This window comes from Leptonychotes weddellii, chromosome 4 (genome assembly GCF_054177405.1).
Source record: "Leptonychotes weddellii isolate Sample4059 chromosome 4, ASM5417740v2, whole genome shotgun sequence".
Lineage (NCBI taxonomy): Eukaryota > Metazoa > Chordata > Mammalia > Carnivora > Phocidae > Leptonychotes > Leptonychotes weddellii.
The window spans coordinates 142,842,758-142,862,045 of record NC_138372.1 but is presented as its reverse complement, the minus strand read 5'-3'; the positions used below and the strand labels follow the sequence as shown (position 1 = coordinate 142,862,045).

Genomic DNA, 19,288 nt, shown 5'->3' with positions numbered 1-19,288 from the left:
GATTGGAGGGGGACACATTCTGAATGCAAAAGACCACCTGGGAGGTGATTATAACCCATTGTGATATTGAAGCTGAATAAATGCAGTGAGGGCTGAAAGAGTAGATCCGTTGAAGAGACTACAGGTAGAATAGTATAGAATAGAACAGGATTCCTTCAGAGAGTGTAGCTGTGTTGGTGGGGGAGATGTGGTAGGGGGGGTAGAGGAAAGAATCTAGTTTGGTAACAGAACAATGAAGGAACTCAGGTTAAAAGGGACCTAATAAAACCAATTGTGGAAAGGTTGATTTTGAAATACCTGTGGAATATCCTAATGGATATGTTTAGTAAATAGCTGAATTTATAGGTCTATTGTTAATTATAATCTTTTTGGCTAGAAATTTAGATTCAAGCATCATTTGCTCAAAGATGTGAATTAATATTGCTTAGGACAAATGTTTTCTCACTATTCTTTATCTAGATTCAACTACTGTTAATATTTTATTCCTTTTCTTTTACATTTGTGTTTTCTTTCCCTCTGTGATATTTATGTATGTACACACACACACACACACACAATGTGCATATTTGCTGAACCATCTGAGCATAAGTTACATGCATCATGGCCCTTTGTCCCTAAATACTTATGTATACTTCCTATGAATACAGATGTTTTTACATAACCACAGAGCTGTTTTTAACTTCAATTTCACATTGACATAATACTTTTATATGATCTGTTGTCTGTATTCCAATTTTGACTACTGACCCAGTAATGACTCCAGACAGCATTTTTAATTCTGAAGTAAAGGTCAATTTCTTCTGCTACGTTTAGCTTTCACAACTACACAAAAATCTAAGAACCACATTCAGTAGTTGATTTTGTTTGCATTTTCCTACCTACAAAAGAAGTAATAAGGTTTGTAAGGATATTTCCTTATATTACTAAAGTCCATTTCTTACAGCTTTTTTTTTTTTTTAAGATTTTATTTATTTGAGAGAGAGAGTGTGTGTGTATGTGAGAGGGAGAGGGAGAAGCAGACTCCCCACTGAGCAGGGAGCCTGACATGGGGCTCAATCCCAGGACCCCAGGATCATGACCTGAGCTGAAGGCAGACAGGCGCCCCATTTCTTACAGCTTTTCAAATTCTACGGTTCCATCATCAATAAAGGGAAAAAGCCACCATGTGAATAAAAAAGTGCTGCCAAAATTGACCTCCTCTGTATAGTATTTGCTTTTATACTTTTTATAAATAAACAACAAAGCTTCTTAATGTGCCAGACAACACTCTTCCTATTACTAGATCACCTAGTTTGAGTTATATTATTTTTTTCTCTCTTCAGGAAAGTAACCAATTAGGAAAGGATGAAGAGCAGTGGTGGAGGGGGGACAAAGTCTATTAATAGAGTATTGTTTATAATTAAGGTCACCTCTAAGAAGTATCAAAATTAGCTAGAGCTAATTCACTAGGTTGTCAGTAGGAGTTCAGAGTAGGACAACATAAACCATCAGCATTCCAAACCTAGCATGACTAGAGTGGCACAATGGGAGGCTTTATTTATAGGAATCCTTTGCACCCACTTACAAAGTTGCTAAACTGGTTTCTGTTTCCTTTGTGGGTGTTTTGGTAAAAGAAGAAAAGCATGCTTTGGCTTGTCACTGAGAGTTGATCTCTAATGGAAAGGGAACAGACTTATCAGGATTATTTAACTCCACAAATGCCCTAATTTAACATGGGTAAAAGCCACCCACACATGGACAAATGCCTTCCTTCCCACACCACCCCTCTTTTTATGCAGATATAAGAACTGCACCTGGATTAATCTGCAAGCCATGTCAAAGGCAGAGGTTTGACAAGTCCTAGAACTCTGATTTAAAAAAAAAATAATACATATAGCAGTCCTCAAGTTGTCCTCAGAAACCACCACCAAGATGACCAAACTACGATATGTTTGTCATTAGGCTACTGGAAGATCTGCCACTAAAATACATAAACTCCAACGAGCCTTCATAAAACCGAAGCCTTAAAAACAAAGTCAAATGGCAGGGCTCCAGGGTATAGTGGTAGAGCTAGGGTCTCTGAAATCAGATACATCTGAGTTTGAATTCTCTCTGTCACTGACTGTGTAGCTTTGGCTGAGTTATATAAAGCTCTTTAGCCTCCCACGGCCTCACTAATGAAAAAGGAGAAAATACACCTTCCTGCCAGGGCATTACATTAGGATTAAATGAGATCGTGCATGTACAATGTCTAAGTACAATGTCTGCAAATGGTAGGTGCTTAAAAAGAATTCCCTGAGCCCTTCAGTGTGCTGACAAAGATGGAGGCCAAAGGACTGGAAAGGAAGGACCTGAGGCTTCCTGGGGATGGAGGCACAAATCAGTGAAGGAAGGAAAGCACGAGACAGTTAGGAGGCTCTGCCTATAGTCCTGACAAGGGCACAAGAAGCTTGAACTTGGAGGGCACTTGTGAGGGTGGGAAGGAGTCCATGTTCACGTGTGCATGTCAGGAAGAGTAGGGCCACTCTGGCAACCAGCAAGGATTAAGGATATTTTGAGTCAAAAATGGTCACTTGAATTCTGGAGATATTTTCTGGGACACAGAAGATTAAGGAGGAGTTTCCCAGCTCAAGCTGGACATGCGGTGCTTTAGGCTTGACAGAAAGTTCTACTTGGTGCTTTAAGCTTGACAGAAAGTTCTACCTGGGGGGAGTCTGCTACATATAGGTGAGTTGATACCCTCACAGAAAGTATCCTCAAGAAAGAAGTGTAGCAAGAGAACAGGAAAGCCGTAGACCATGTGTACTGAGGTCGGACGTAACAACCCTGTTCTTCCACAGCTTTAAAGGCAGAGTGCCAGAACGATGTTTGCAAAAGGTACTGAAATGCAGTGTGGGAGGGCTTTGTGCTTATCTGGTTTCTGGGACATTGGTCAGATGGCATCCTCTTTAACAACAAAAACCATTCAGAGAGGGCTGCTTCCTTTCTGGGGGATTAAGAACAGCAAAAACTAACATCCTCTGTGTGTTTACTTAGTGGCAGGTACTCTGCTGTGGTAGGAAGAACAAAAGTGTCCCTGTCCTAATCCCTGGAACCTGGGAACATGTGACCCTACTTACATGGCAAAGAGGAATTAAGGTTGCTAATTAATTGGCCTCGAGATAGGAAATTATCCTGATGGGACCAGTGTGATCACAGGGGTTCTCATTAAGTAGAGAAGGGAGACTGGAGAGTTGGTGGCTGAGTGATGGGAAAGACTTGACTGGCCACTGCTGGCTACTGGAAGATGGAAAAGGCAAGAAAATGGATCCTTCCCTAGAGTCTCCAGAAAGAAAAGCAGCCCTACCCACATACTGACTTTAGCCTTGTGAGATGCATTTTGAACTTCAGACCACCAGAACTATAAGATAATAAATTTGTGTTGTTTTAAGCCACTCACTTGTTGGTAATTTGATACAACTGCAACAGGGAAACGAATACATCTGCTAAATACTTCACATGGTGCATCTGAGGCAGGACCTATTATTAATCCCATTTTAGAGAAAATTAAAAAGAAGTCCTTGAGAAGCTTAGAGAGGTCCTACTCTGGTGTGATACCAAAGCCCATGCTCTTAACCACTATTTTCTCACCCACCAAATTCTCCCAAAAGATCTCAAGAGGGGCCTCAAGTTATCATCTTCCATTCTTCCAGAAAGTTCCTCAATATAGTTCTACTCATTCAAAGATACTTATATCATGGTATAATGGGACAAGAATGGATTATAATCACACCTAATAAAAACAATATGAGTATTTTCTTGTTAGGATGACTAGTTAATTTGTAGTGGTTGCTTTCAACCAGGAAATAAAAAGGGCCTTATCACAAATAACTAATTTCCATTCATCGAAGCTTAGTGTTTATGTCGTTTCAAACTAAGGTGGTTGGTTCAATTACAGCAAGCTATTAGGTAAGCCTCAGCTGAGTCTTGTTGGAGAAGGAAGAACATCTGACCTATAAAAGAGACCTCAGACAGAAACCAGATCAGTAATGCTGAAAGGTAGCCATACCTTTGTGTTTTAATTCCTGTAGTTTTAATTTTGATAATTTTTTAAATTTTAGTTTAAAACATTACAGAGACCATTTCTTTAGGAATTGTAGAGTAAACTCTTTCAAGAAATCTGAGCTGAAGAGAGCATTATGTAGCGTCTGACCTATTAACTGATTGTAATCTGATGTGGCTTTTTATCCAGAATGACAGCCTGTGGTACCTCAAAATATTTCATGCAAAGAGATGTATGAATCATATACATACACGTGTACACAGGCCACATGAACACGCTCACATGCTTGTGCACATACAAAAGCAGCTTCAATCGTTTCTGAAATGCTTCCTTCCTGGTATAGTCTTCAGGCATATTATATAAACTTTTTGAGAACCATTCTGAGAACAAGAAAAACTTATATAACCATTATCAAATACTAGGCATGCCTTCCATGTTATTACAAATAGCTGTACAAGCATTTCTCCATCAGCTGTGTGCTGGAAAGGCAATAGACAGTTTTATTCAATAAAACTCTTCCTCTTTTCTCTTTGTCCCTGGTTTAAAATCATGCAATCCAGCACTTTAGTAAAGCAACTGAGTTTTGTTACTGCTTAAATTTCTGCATCTGTCCACAGAAAACTCACGGATGAGTTCAAAAGCAGTGATTTCTAATGCTGCAAGTCTTAATAAGAATGATACTCATAGGGGCGCCTGGGTGGCTCAGACGTTGTTAAGCGTCTGCCTTCCACTCAGGTCATGATCCCAGGATCTTGGGATCTAGCCCCACCTCGGGTTCCCTGCTCTGCTTCTCCCTCTCCCCCTGCTTGTGCTCGCTCTCTGTCAAATAAATAAATAAAATCTTTTAGAAAAAAAAGAACAATACTCATAGAATTTCACAGAAAGTTAAAAACTAATACCATATCTAATTTGGTGGTTATCAACAATACTGTATATGACAGAAAATGAAAAGATGGCATCTAAGCATTTTTAAAGTTCATATGAATATGCAGATTTATCCAACTAATTACATATTTTGTGTCCCCTGTTAAAAGATGGTACATATGAACATATATTCCCATGAACACGGAATAAGTTTTGCACTCTCTGTCCATTACTAGCAATGCCTTTTCCTGAGATAGCCATGTTTTCCTGTTTTGCAGTTCTTGGCTACTAACAGCCTACATTTTTCATATAACTCGGTAGTCCATGACTGTGGAACACAGCAAATCTTACAGGAAGATGATAAATTCGGGAAGGGAGGCACACGTACAGGAGTCAAATATTTTGGCTCTAAAACGAATTAGTTGCATAAACCTTAGATAAGTCTTTTAAATTAAATTTAGTAAGATCCTGTTTTAGCAACATAATTAACCAAACTAATCAGATCAAATATCAATCAGCACCATCTATAACTCAGAATAATTGTATTCCATTTGGAATGACCAACGATAATGTCACCACATGGAGTAGCAGCTTACATAAGGGCGATTTTTTTTTAAAGATTCATTTATTCATTCTGGCGGGGGGGGAAGGTGCGTGAGTTGGGGGGGTAGGCAGAGGGAGAGAATCTTCAAACACATCCCACCCTCCCCCCCGCCAGCTGCGTGCGGAGCCAGACATGTGACTCGACCTCATGATCCTGAGATTAGGACCTGAGTGGAAACCAAGAGTCGGATGCTGAACCAACTGAGCCACCCAGGTGCCCCCATAAGGACAAATTTTAAGTCAACAAGGAAGCACTAAGAAACATATATTGCCAAATTTGAGTGAAAAAATTATTAAATCATCCATATACATGGTATGCATGGTTTTGTGTATACACAACATGTACAGAAGTGCTTAAGAACATTAAAGTATGTTTTAAAGAAAAACAAAAGGAAAGTCTATATGCAGATATTTGGACACTCAAACCACATTGCCTTTAAGATAGTTATGAAACCTTAGTGGGGAATGGGATATGGATGGGGAATTACACAGTGTTTCTGTTTGCTTGTTGGTATACTCTACTTTTTAGTTCTATTATTCAGATTAAGCTCTATTATTTTAGTAGACTTACTTATTGCGAGGTTTAGGTGACAGTAATGGAGGCACATCCTATACTTTATATGGGGTTTGAGTCTGAATAAGTTCAAGGTGATATGATTTCACTGCAGCTACAAGTGGTGGGCATGTCTGGGGATGTCATCCAAGTCTACATATTTTCCATCCCCACAGAGTGGCCTATGCTGGCATACGGATCTTCATGAGCCTTTCCTTGAGCAGACTGTAGGATGCGGTCTCACCTGACACTTGACTCAAGAGCTACTCTTCCATGGGAAGACAGTCTGGGCAATCACAACGAAGAGATGAATTCTGAAGATCAAAGACTGTAGAGTTAGAGCCTAACTGAAGTCATAACAACAAAAGCCATGAGCAAACTAATGGGTAAGGAAAGAAACTAGTCTATAGTCGAGAATGGAAAAGACTTACAGGGAAGAGTGAAAATGAAAGACCCTGGGGAAGCAGGGAGAGAGAGACAACCTTGACTCTTGACTTTCTGGGACCAAGTCCATCTCCATGAAGCCTGGACTCTGGGTGTTGCCGCTTGCCCAATCATTATCATCTCTATCTTCTTCTGACTATGATTGGGTCAGTTTTAATTTCTTGTGACCCAGCCTTGACTCAAAAGAAAACTACCATTTAAACAGTATGAAACATGCTGCTGGAAAATTTATATATTTTTTTCATTTGACCTTACTAAAGCTCTGAAAAAAATCACTCTTATTTTATAGGCAATGAAAGGGAAAAAGGAAGGTTTTGTTCAACATTGTAGAGCTTTGCCCAACTCTGGGATTTTCAGCTTAGGACTGTCCATCTCCATCATGCCACACAACCATCACCATTACACCTGAAGACAGTTTCTTCTCAGTAGCTAACAAGGCTCCTCCACAGTCATAAATGTTGCTGTTTGCCTGGAATAACTGGAATCATGTCCAGAATATCCCTAGGGTGACGGTGTTTCCTTACTCTTAACACAATAAAGCCAAAGCTGCCATTGGAAGTCTTAGCCCTCACCCCAATTCTGCAAATCTGATGGTACTGCATACAGGGGTTGAGGGCATAATGGGTAAGTGGATCTTTCTGATAGTATGGGCCATTTCAAAGAACTACAGGCAAAAATTTCCAACTAATCTTTAAGCACACTGACGGTAAGACCATGTTTGGGTCTGGCACATAACAGGAATTCAAATATCTAGAATGTGATGGTTAATTTTATGTGTCAACTTGGCTAGGTGATATTCCCAGTTGTTTAGTCAAATACCAATTGGGATGTTGCTGTGAAGGTAATTTTTATATGATATAAACATTTAAATCTGTGGATGTTGAGTAAATCGAATTACCCTCCATTAATGTGGATAGGTCTTAGCCAATCAGTTGAAGGTCTTAACAGACAAGACTGGGATTTTCTTTTTTTTTTTTTAAGATTTTATTTATTTATTTGAGAGAGAGAGAGCAAGAGAGAGCATGAATGGTGAGGAGGGGCATCAGGAGGGGGAGAAGCAGACTCCCTGTCAATGTGGGGCTTGATGTGGGGCTCGACACTAGGACCCCAAGATCATGACCTGAGCCGAAGGCAGATGCTTAACCGACTGAATGAGCCAACCAGGCGCCCCAAGACTGAAATTTTCTGAAGAAGAAGAAATTAGGGCTCAAGACCGGGACACAGAAACTTTTCCAGCTTGCCTGGCCTGCCCTGCAGATTTAAAACTAAAGACGGCAACATCAATTCTCACCTGAATTTCCAGCCTGCCAGCTTGCCCCGTGGATTTCTGGGGTGCCAGCTCCCACATTACATGAACCAATTTTTAAAAATAAATATCTACAGATAGAGAGATAAATTATATATATTTTTATGTATTACTTTTATGTACATATATATAAAACATATAATGTGTATAAATAATATATAATATTTTATATATATTTTCTATGGTTCTGTTTCTTTGGAGATATTTTATATATATTTTATATTTTATTATATATATTTATATTTTATATATATTTTTATATATATTTCCTATGATTCTGTTTCTCTGACTAATATATAAAGTTTGCTGAGGTTGTTGGAGTGGAAGCGTTTGATTCAGGAGAGGCTAGAGAAAAAGATGTCATTTCAAATCTGCAGCCAATCCTTTGTAAAGCTGTGCAACCTTCCCAGCTGTTGAGCTCTCCATGCCCACCCCCCTCCCCCCACCACCCATTCCAGACCAGGCTCTGGCCCTAGGTCTGTACTGAGTAACTCACTAAGATATTCTGTGAAGGATAGTGCCATCCACTCAGGAGCTCCACCTTCACCTTTACAAAGGATTGACTGCAGATTTGAAATGACATCTTTTTCTCTAGCTGTCACTGAGTCAGACTACATGCAACTTGCTTCTCTGTCATTTTGTTTCTAATCATTGCTCTTCGCTACAGCACTTGCTGAGTGCACAATCTCGCTCACTGGCCCACTTTGCTTCAAGCTGGAAACCCCATGTTCTCCAACATGTTGGAGAGTTGGAAGCCAGATGGAGGTTATTAGAAGAGGCTGCAGAAGAAAAGCAAAGGTTCCAGCAATGTGTCAAGAGGCCTGAGTCTGAGAAAGAAATCCCCTGTGTTGAGGAATTGTGGGTAAGTTCTTAGGAACAGTGGTGACCGATACCAAATCTACGTATACTGAATACTGTTTCCAGCTTTTTGCAGAAATCACCTTCACCATTTCTTCTCTTCCAACCTCCAATACCCAATAAAGTGTCACTCTAATGTTTAGTTGTGCTTTGGGGGTCAAAGGAAGAACATGGGGTTTCCAGCTTGAAGCAAAGTGGGCCAGTGAGCGAGATTGTGCACTCAGCAAGTGCTGTAGCGAAGAGCGATGATTAGAAGCAAAATGACAGAGAAGTAAGTTGCATGTAGTCTGACTCAGTGACAGCTATTCTTGAAAGCAGTGGAGAGTCATTTATAGCTGGAAGAAAAGCAGTTTAGATTAGATGGCAGATAGCTATTACAAGTAATAGCTAAGAGCAAGCGTTAGGATAAAACAATCCTGAGATTAAACCCTACCCTATTGTTGACCAAAGGGTGATCTTAGCCAAGCTCTTTCTCTGGCCTACTTCCTCATTCATAAAATTGGATAACTAAAAAAAAAAAAAAAATCCTTTAAAGTCTTCACAAAGAGAGCGCATGTACAGCACATAGCAGACTGCCCAGCATGTAGAAAAAATTCAAACAATAGATACTATCATTAATAAAGAGACGCCTGTAGAACTTCTAATGTGGTTCGCAAATGCCCTTTAATAACTAACATTTGTGCTTGATGCTGAGTTGTGACAGGTTTTCTTTCCCTCTGAAAGCCAAGCTTTCTGACTACACACAACATCTTGGCTTATCCCTTCAGCAATAGGAAGTCACAGTCCTTTTGAAATTGTTTTTACCCGATTCATTTTTCAAAAGGTGTTTGAAAATATACTTAAAAAGTGGTTTGAAAAAAAATAAAAAAAAATAAAAGATGGTTTGGGTTTTTACAAAAGTGCGATTGTTGGCTTGAGGTCAAGTGTTAACGGCATACAATTAGTACACTGCATAGCCTGGTTTTTAAAGTTTTTCCATTTAATCCTTACAAATGTTTAGGTTGCTTCTGTTTATTCCGGATTTTTAAAGCAATTCAAGGAATTGTTTTCTAAGACATCTTAAAGTGTTTTTTCATTAAAATTTAAAGTTCTATTAAAGTCTTTATTGTTAGAGAGGACTACTAATATTCAATATTAAACATCTATGCAATGCAAAAAAGTAATGAAAATAAAATAACAACCACCCATCATAAGCCCATCACCCACAGGCAACCATTATTAAATAGTATACAACCTAATACACTGAATACATTTTTAGTTGCCACTTCTTGAGATATATTGTAGAGATTTTAATTGATAGTTTTAGCTCAGAAGGATGATAGTATTATCTACCATATAGTATTTTTAAAATGTGGAAAAACAAGATGAAAAACATTAGAAGTCATTTTTTTGTTGTTCTTCCTTTTATATATTGCAGACTACATAAAAATATTTTACACTCAGGCGCCTGGGTGGCTCAGTTGGTTAAGCAACTGCCTTCGGCTCAGGTCATGATCCTGGAGTCCCGGGATCGAGTCCCGCATCGGGCTCCCTGCTCCGCGAGGAGCCTGCTTCTCCCTCTGACCCTCCCCCGTCTCATGTACTCTCTCTCATTCTCGCTCTCTCAAATGAATAAATAAATCTTTTAAAAAAAATATTTTACACTCTATGTGTTTGGAAGGAAACTAATTTGAGGATGAGGGCACATCAAGACTTCCTGATTTTATAAATAATTTTGGGAAATCTATATTTTCCCATATTTTCATAAAGGATGACTGGCTTACTGGCAACATCCTATCTCCTCCTGGTGCTTACTAACAACAGACCCTGACTCCAGTCACATGCAGTTGGAATATAGTGAGAGGGGTCAGGCCAGGCAGGAAAGAACAAAAGAAAACAAAATGAAACGTTGGAGCATACCTTCAAGATACACAGGCTGTGGGGCGCCTGGGTGGCTCAGTTGGTTAAGCGACTGCCTTCGGCTCAGGTCATGATCCTGGAGTCCCAGGATCGAGTCCCGCATTGGGCTCCCTGCTCGGCGGGGAGCCTGCTTCTCCCTCTGACCCTCCCCCCTCTCATGCTCTCTCTATCTCATTCTCTCTCTCAAATAAATAAATAAAATCTTTAAAAAAAAAAAAAAGATACACAGACTGTGATAAATTAATAGAGAAATGATTTTTTTTTCCACCTTTAAAATGGCAAAGATGCTTTTACTAGCAAAAATACTGTTGTGAAAGTGAAGTCAACTTCTCATATACTATTGGAGGGAATGTAAATTGGTCCCGCCTAACTAGAAGATGATTTAATACATTTGAATTTAAAAAATCATAAGAATGTTCATACCCATCAGACCCAGCAACTCCAATTCTAGTGATTTACTCTAAATACTGAGAATCATAAAGCAAATACCATATGCTTTCACTCATATGTGGAATTTAAGAAACAAAACAAATGAGCAAAGGAAAAAACAACAACCTAGAAACAGACTCTTGACCACAGAGAACAAACTGATGCTCACCAGAGGTAGTGGGGGAATGGGTGAAATAGGTGATAGGAATTAAGGAGGGCACTTGTGATGAGCACTGGATGATGTATGGAAGTGCTGAATCACTATATTGTGCACCTGAAACATAACAGTGTATGTTAACTATACTGGTATTAAAATAAATTTTAAAAAAGAATATTTACTAGGACATCATTCATAAAAGTGAAAAGAATAAAAACTGGTTTAACCATACAATAATAGAGGAATAAGGGACTGGCTAATACTTGAGATTAATATACAGCAGAATATTACACAATCATTAAAATTCATGTTTTTACTGTTAAGTCAATAAAAAGTAAAATGAACCATACATCATCCTAATTTTAAGACAAATAATATTTCATATATATATATACATGCATATGTATACGCATATAGATATTTATACACATACATATGCAAATATATGTAATGTATATCTAACTACTAGGTGAAATACAATATTTCTTTTCTTAAAAAAAGATTTATTTATTTATTTAGTTTTATTTATTTATTCACTTATTTTTGCAGGGGAGGGGCAGAGGGAGAAGGAGAGGGAGAGAAGCAGACTCCTCACTGAGTGCAGAGCCCGATGCAGGGTTCAATCGCATGACCCTGAGATCATGACCCAACCCGAAATCAAGAGTTGGACACTTAACCCACTGAGCCAACCAGGCACCTCAAAATATAGTATTTCTAAAACTGAGCACCATCTTCTGACCCCACCCTGTAGGCCAAACTATCCATCCTCTCTTCTTTCAAGATTTAGTAAATAGCACTACCCATCCACTCATTTGCTCATGCCAAAATCCTAAGAATCATTCTTGATTATTCCCTTTCTTTGCTCCTCCAAATCCTATTTCTCAGCAAACCCTGTTTCACTTCCAAATTTATTTAAAATCCGTCTACTTCTTCCAAATCCTATTTCTCAGCAAACCCTGTTTCACTTCCAAATTTATTTAAAATCCGTCTACTTCTACTGCCAGCGTCCTACTCCAAAGCTGCCCTTATCTTTTGCTTGGATCATGACAGGGACTCTAACTGTTCTCCCTTCTTGTCCCTCAGTTTATTCATGAAGATCATGTCAGGGGCGCCTGGGTGGCTCAGTCGTTGAGCGTCTGCCTTTGGCTCGGGTCATGATCCCAGGGTCCTGGGATCGAGCCCCATATCGGGCCCCACATCGGGCTCCCTGCTCGGCGGGAAGCCTGCTCCTCCCTCTCCCACTCCCCCTGCTTGTGTTTCCTCTCTCACTGTCTCTCTCTGTCAAATAAATAAATAAAATCTTAAAAAAAAAAAAAAGGAAGATGTCCCTTCATGTTAATTTGCTATTGTTGTGTAACAAATTGCCATGAACTTAGCAGCTTAAAAACAACAGAAATTTATTACCTCATAATTTATTACCCAGGTTTTTTTTGGAACAGGAGTCCAGGCATGGCTTTGTGGGGTTCTCTGCTGAAGATCTTACCAGGCTGAAATCAAGGTGTTGGCAGGGGCTGCAGTCTCATTGGAGCTTTTTCCAAGCTCATTGGTTGTTGGCAGAATCTAATTTCTTGCAGTTGTAGGCCTGAGGCCTTTAGTAACTAGACACCACCCACTGTTCCCTGCTGCATGGGCCTTTCCACACAGCAGTTTGCTTCTTAGAGCCAATGGAAAAGCTTATTTGCTTTATCAGAATATCTCTGACTTCTGTCTAAGATCTCTAGACCCTCTTTTATTCATTTATTTTTAAGATTTTACTTATTTATTTGAGAGAGAAGGGGAGAGCACAGAGGAAGAAGCAGACTCCCCGCCAAGCAGGGAGCCTGACCCGGGGCTTAACCCCAGGACCCCGAGACCATGACCCCAGCTGAAGGCAGAGGCTCAATCGACTGAGCCACCCAGGCTTCCCACCAGACCCTCTTTTAAAGAGCTCACTTGATTAGGCCAGGTCCATCCAGAATAATCTCCCTCTGAAATAACTTAAAATCAGCTGATTAGGGACCCTGATTACATTTCTAAAATCCTTTCACCCTTGCCATATAACATAACCTAATCACAGGAGTGATGTCTTCATATTCCTATTCCCATTCCTGCCCATGCTCGTTGAATGGGAAAAGACTTACAGTATACTCGAGGTTGAGAGTCTTGGGAGCTTATGTGGACTGTATGAATTCATATGTTGAATCCTTACTCCATTGGGATAGTGTAAGAAGGTGGAGCCTTTGGGAGGTCGTTTGGGTTAGATTAGGTCATGATGGTGGAGCTCTAAGATGGAATCAGTGCCCTTATATGGAAAGGACCAGAGCCCTCTCTTGGCCATGAGAGGATATAACAAGAAAGCAAACTAGGAAGAGTGTCTTCCTCAGACACCAGATCTGCTTGGCATCCTGATCTTGGACTTCCCAGTCTCCACAACCTTAAGAAATAAATGTGTGCTGTTCAAGCCACCTAATGTGTAGTATTCTGTTATATGAGCCTGAACTGGCTAGTACAGAATTCTCTCTACCATACCTCCCGTTCCATACTTGGCTCTGGGTGACGGTATCTGGCATGATATATTTTCTTTTTAATATATTTCTTGTATTTTCTGAATTTTGTACACTATATGTTAGCATTTTTCCTCTTCGAAAATATCTAAAGTCATGTCATTCTTCCACTTAGCTTTTCATCATGTTCTTAGAAAACTCCAAACACCAGGTGGCCTAGAAGTCCCTGCATGATCTGGCTCCTGTCTGCCTCTTCAGCTTCTATTCCCTTCAGAGAACTTTTAAATTATTTTGTGTTTTGTCCATTTCCCTAACTAGAATGTAAGTCTAAGGAAAGCAGAGCCTTTCTCCCTTGTATCCCAGGACCTAGTTCAGTGCCTAGCGCCAGAAACTAGAGTTTGTATGTGTTGGGATGAAACAAATGCTAATGGAAAATGGGTCTTTCTAAGATCAGCCAGATAACATGAGCAATACAAGTAAACTTGGAATAATATAGTCGAATATGAGGATGCTTTTTGTAGTTAAGGAACTGATTGTATCATCCCTGAAGCAAAGAGTTAGAACCCTCAACAGTGACAGACTCTCAAGTCACGATCACAAAACAGAGGCCTATCGGGCTCTTGCTGATCAGAAATCATTGTTATTAATATCCTCGACCACAAAAGAGACTACTTTCACTACCATCACTGATATAATTGACAAAAAACTTGGCAGCTTCAAAAGGTGGTGAGTTCTTGTCGCTGGAATTTTTCCAACAGAAGTGAACGGCCACTTGGCAGGTTTAAGAAGGGACCTAAAGCTTGGATAATAGGTTGGAAGGAACTGCTGTTTGGGTTAGGCTAAGTCATAGGGTAGCAAATTGGGGGTACATAGGCCACGTTTATTTTGTGGATGCGTTTGTTTGCAAGACACAATATTTATTTTAAATTGGTTTGAACGTCTTTAGATAGGGCATAAGCTCTCGAATTCATGTGGTTTCTATCACTCCTATTATTTGCAAATGATGGATATAATCATTTACAACCCCAAAGAAGCACGTTGAGTTTGCAACTCTTGGACTCTCTAAGGTATTTCAACACCTGACTATAAAGGACAAGGTGACATGTTAAGAGAGTTGTTGAGATGGAGGGATGTAAACTTTACACTAAGAATAATCATCACTGCATGACTTGCAAACCCTTTCTCTACTCTTTATCCTTGACATTCTAGCCTATAAAATCTAACTCTCCTCACTTAAGCTTGTGGCTCACTTTGAAGATTTTATCTGTTGTCAAAATATTAACTTAACCTTTCCCAGTAAGAAACTTGATAAAAATCTAATACATCTGTGGACCAAAAGAAAAAGAATCTCTTTTTGTTCCTGGTTGAAGAATAAATATGACCCACTTCAGATATTTGAAGAAAGATACATAAAGTAAGTAGTCTCTCTAATCATGCAAATATTGACTTCACGCTCAAAGTTCTTTTTACTTCAGAGCATTGAGTTTCAATTGTATTTAATTAGTAAACATTTTAACCACTCTGGTGGACTGACTTCCTGTCCTTCTACCAACTTCTACTGTTTCAGATGCTGAATTAGCATCTGATGAAGGGATGCTGACATTTCCTCCTCTCAGTAATAAACAGCAACTGGGAAGAAAGAACAGCGTGTGTTGTGTGTGAGAAGGAGCTAACACTATCTTCTTATTTACCCTTCAGCTAGCCTCCTTAATGAAAGGAGGTCTTCTAAGTGAAGCCATTAAACTTGTCTACAAAGCCCCTCCTTTCTCATTTGTTCATAATTTTCTCCAAATTAAAAGCCCTTTTTTTGTGGCAATGTCCTAAATCTTATCAAATGAAACCTAGTGACATGAGGGGAAATTGAGGACATGAGGGGGGAAAAAATTAAGGACATGAGGAGAAATTGAGGACATAAGGGGAAAAAAATACTTCTTTTTATTTGTTTAGTACAATAAATTTTGCCCTAAACCTCTCAGATTAACATACTTTTACTTGGCATTTCTTTGATTAATGTGAACCTAACAGTGATCAATGAATACCTGAAAATTTAATCACTAAGATGTTAATTCTTTTAAGGCTATGGTGCCACTTAGTCAATTAGTACTTGGGCCACTGAACAGTCATAGAACAAACAACTTAGTTTCTTGTTATCACAAAAACAGTCCATCACCTTCTAATTGGGGGAAAAGGGAAAAAAAAAAACAAAACACCATTTGGCTTGCTACCAAAAATTTAAGGTATTATTAAAGTAATTTATGTTATTACTTATACTTGAAGCCCACCTTGCCTGTAATCTTTAATTGCTTAAATACCTTTTATTTATTTATTTTTAAAGATTTTTCATTTATTTGAGAGAGAGAGACAGAGAGAGCAACAGAGAGAGCATGAGCAGGGAGAAGAGGGAGAGGCAGGCTCCCCGCCGAGCAGTGAGCTGATGTGGGACTTGATCCCAGGACCCCAGGATCATGACCCGAGCTGAAGGCAGACATTGTAACCAACTGAGCCACCCAGGCACCTTTAAATACCTTTTAAATGGTATTAAATCTAGATTCATATTTCTTTTGGAGTAATAGTTATTTAAATACTGAATAACAGACTTGAATGTTTTATAATTTTCTGCTATTGGTCAACTTTTTTGAGCCAACTGAATATATCATCATCTACACTGGTTACAAAGCAAGTAATCTCATTGATCATGGAATTTTCTTTTCATAAGGTTGTGTTTCTACTGTTTCAGGAGTTTGAATGTGAAACTTTGTAATAGTTGCCTAGTAGTCACTTTAATTTACCACATTCTGAAGCACCTGCAGTGGTGGTCTTTCTCACCAGCACCCCTGAGGTCTCGTAGAGTATAGGTTTTCATTTTGGTGAGTTGGTAAGTCTTTATTTTAGTTGTACTGTTGTTTGCTCTCTACATCTAATTAATTAAGACCAGAGATACTCTTGGCCTCCCACTAACATCAACCTCTGATAGTGGAAATAAACTGTTCCTTCTTGGTTAAATTCTAGTTAAGTATTGGCTACTGTTAAGGTGCTTTCTTCACAATCCCCCAAAGCCCAGGGCATGAGGCAAAGGGAACATCATGAAGTTGCCTCTGATAATCCTTGGATTCTCCCCTGTTGTGGGGTCATGTGGGAGATCTCATACATTATCAGAGGCCTTACGATTCTACAGAATCTACAGGGTTGTCTCACCCCATGGTTCCCTGCAAGATAGAAAAGGTTACCTTCACACCTGTGTGTGCTTATGCAAAGGAGTGTTCACACCTGTGCCTTCCTGAGCCATGTAGGAATCAGGTATATTAGGGGCAAGAACAGAGGCTACAGGCAAAAATTGTCTTGAGGAATAGCTAAAACTAGTGACAATCTTGGAGGATAAATGAATTTCATAAGTCACACTGTCTGCTTGATCAAATAGGACCCCAGTCATTTAGCCATTTGTGATCCATAATCCATAACTGATACTAACCCACATATGGATAGCATTTGGCAGGCAATAATACACTCTTCACAGAGTCAGTCAATAATATATTCTTCACAGAGTCAGGCTCATTTTAAGGCAGTTACATTTACTTAAAACACGAGGTACCTCCTGTTAATTTTCTGAGAGCAAGATATCCCATAGTTGTGAATTAAATTTTTCAGACTATATCCAAAGATGAAATTTATACTAAAATTTCATCCTGACTGTATTCCATCTGGATCATATGAATATAAATATTAAACCCTTCAAAATTAGCAATAGTTCTGCTCGTGAGTTTTTTTATATTTTTATGCTTTCCAAAAATATTAAAAGGCACTAGATAGAATTACTATCCAGCTATGTAAACAGTTGCCTTTTGAATTTTGCAACTTTTGGTTCACTTAATACAAAATATTAAACATAAATCAAAATTAAAATATAACCTTAGATATTCATGAACAGTTTTTTGTTTCATGGGATACATTTGTGTTGCCAGGGAGGCAATTTCACACATTAATAATAATCCCTTTGTGGGCTCTAAATATTATGGATCTGCAGAAATGCAGACTTGCTTTGCTATCTGATTATTTTTAGAAAATGCTCTAGAATTAGGAGATTAAAAAGCACATATAGTAAGGACTCAGACACACAGCATACACGTCCGTGAATCATTAACACCATCATTTCTGATGATCTTTTTTCTTTGGTCTGAATTTTATTTATGATTAGATTGAAAATCTAGGGCACTTGCAGTTGTTCAAAAAAACCATTTTGCTTTTAGTTCTTTCCTTTACTGCATTTCAAGCAGTTAAAATTCTACATAAAAAATTGAGTAGTAGTTGGCACAGAGTAATAGTTGGAAATTGCCCCTATGCATTATACTTCACTGAACTGCCTTTGTTGTTCTGAATATTCAGGTAAGCAAAATCATCTGCACACTCTGGCTAACTCTCTCTCAAATAAATAAATAAAATCTTAAAAAAAAAAAAACAGTATAACATACCCCCTAGCCCCAATCCCTTTTAACCTGCTCTACTTTCACTTTTCCCATTGTACTTATTTCCTCCTAACACACCAGGAAATTTTATTATTTATTAGTTCTGATATATAAGCTCCTTGAGGGCAGGGATCTTTATCTTTTTTGTTAATTGATGGGTCTCTTGTATTAGATGGGTTCTTGGCACTAGTAGTTGCTAATAAGTATTCATTGAATTAACTGAATGAATCACTAGATAAAAGGGAAATTCGGTAGAAATTTTTGCAAAAATTTGTATTTTGAAAATAATATATGGTAAATTGAAATTACAAAATTAAGAATAAAAAACATTTGAAATGCATTTTCAAAAATCTAAAACCTTATTCAACAGTTTCTTTTACAGGTGTTCCTATTAACTGCTCTCCTCTAACATGGATCTCTTAGCCTGGCCCCATTGCCAAAAATACTCAAGTGCATGCCAAATTCTAATTTCAGTGAGTTATAGAGAATTTGTATACTGCTCTAAGAGTTTTATTTGCTATCTTTATTGGATATGCCTTATTCCTATTACGCCTGTGGGCTCATTTACAAGCAAGGAGGAAAAGGCCACTTCCACTCTTCTTGCATGCTGGTAAAAGTGACCGTAGAAACTAGATAAATGCTGTCTTTATTAATTTTTTCCCCCATGAAGTATAGTTCTGGCATTCTTATGGGGAAATGATGCCTCCATTTGAATAGAGAATGTAATGATGTGACTGGATGTTAATAAAGCAAAAAGCCAGTTCTGTGAATGCTTCTTTCTCAGAGTCCTGGGACCGGAACTCTAGTGTAAATTTAAAGCAAGGGTTGCAAATCAGTGGTTCAAAGGCCACATCTGGCCCACATCCAGAATCTCCCACTGGCCACTCTCCCTCCTAGGTAGTACTTGCTCCCACAGGAAGGGAGATTATATAAGACTGAGCACCTTTTAAGGGAAGAGAGACCAATTCTGGTTCCTTTGTGCCCAACTCTGTTGTTTGTGTTTCATAGGTTCCTTTTGACTCTTAACAGCAATATAAAGCAGTCTATTTTTACCAGGTTCCTTGGGCTCCAGATTTCATGCCTCAGATCACCCCAGGCCAGCATCCTCTGACATGTTAGGTACCAGTGATTTTTGGTCTCATTAACTGAACGTGTTTTTGGAAGAGATTTTGAACTCATTCGCACTCAAGGCAGAAAGGCAAATGAGAACT

The 19,288-nt window shown here is 38.8% G+C and overlaps 1 protein-coding gene and 1 long non-coding RNA gene across 3 annotated transcripts in view; one reads left to right on the top strand and one right to left on the bottom strand.

Moving 5' to 3' along the window:
- LOC115940395 (uncharacterized) overlaps positions 1 to 3,140 on the top strand; it is a 53,044-nt gene extending 49,904 nt beyond the window's left edge. The window contains exon 9 of the long non-coding RNA XR_014144334.1: positions 3,022 to 3,140. This is a non-coding gene — a long non-coding RNA (uncharacterized LOC115940395). The remainder of the gene's footprint in view (positions 1 to 3,021) is intronic.
- The window catches only part of OXR1 (oxidation resistance 1), a 354,710-nt gene that overhangs the window by 125,707 nt on the left and 209,715 nt on the right, over positions 1 to 19,288 (bottom strand). The window lies entirely within an intron of this gene.